General features: G+C 69.6%; 1 protein-coding gene across 4 annotated transcripts in view; it reads left to right on the plus strand.

The window, feature by feature from the left end:
* Positions 1 to 668, plus strand: part of CAV1 (caveolin 1) — a 68,067-nt gene that overhangs the window by 26,098 nt on the left and 41,301 nt on the right. Inside the window, exon 1 of one of the 4 annotated variants that reach the window (XM_021716724.1) lies at positions 7 to 271. The exons of the other annotated variants lie outside the window; for them this stretch is intronic. The gene's annotated coding sequence lies outside the window, so the exon portion shown is untranslated. Of the gene's footprint in view, positions 1 to 6; positions 272 to 668 lie in introns of those variants that run through there. 4 annotated transcript variants of the gene reach the window in all.

The following is a 668-nucleotide window of genomic DNA, read 5'->3' on the forward strand; positions in this document are numbered from 1 at the left end:
GGCTGGCCCGGGCGGGTGGCGCGCGTTGTGTTTGCACTTTCCAAAGTTCTTGAGCCATCTCAAGAACTCTTCCTGTATCTCGGCGTCTGGCTGGGGTGTCCCGAGAGGGGTGGGCCTCCCCTCTCCAGATCACCGACTCCACTTCCAACCCCCTCCACGCGTTCCAGCGGCACCCGGGTGCGGGGACCGGGTCTTCCTAGACGCAGACCCCGTTCAGCCACCGGCTGGCAGCCTGGGGGTGACCTGAGGGTGGGTCGGGGGAGTTGAGCAGGTGAGACAGCGTTCTGGGGAACTTGGGGGAGGGGCCTGGCACACGGTTCAGCCCAGCCGTGGGGCATTCAGGATGGTGACCATCACGGAAGAGGGGTGGAGGGACACGAGAGCGCAGAGGAAGGATGGGGGGGCGCGGGCAGGTGCGAGGGGGGCGCGGCCGAGAGGCAGCGAAAATGGGAACGCCCCCCGGGTCGGGAGATTCCGGCTGGATCTTGGGGATAAAGCTGGAAGGGATTCTGGGGACAGGGTTGGGGGGCGGGGACGATTAAACGGAGCAGGTGAAGCCCTCGGGGCGGGGGCCGCGTGGCGGAGAGAAGCGGCGGGCGGTGAGCCGGAGGTCGCCCCTGGCTCCGGGGGGCTCCGCGGGGCTCCGCGCGCCGGGCGAGCGCGGGGCG

The sequence above is a fragment of the Carlito syrichta genome, unplaced genomic scaffold (assembly GCF_000164805.1).
Source record: "Carlito syrichta isolate Samal-C Ts95f unplaced genomic scaffold, Tarsius_syrichta-2.0.1 Scaffold308881, whole genome shotgun sequence".
NCBI lineage: Eukaryota > Metazoa > Chordata > Mammalia > Primates > Tarsiidae > Carlito > Carlito syrichta.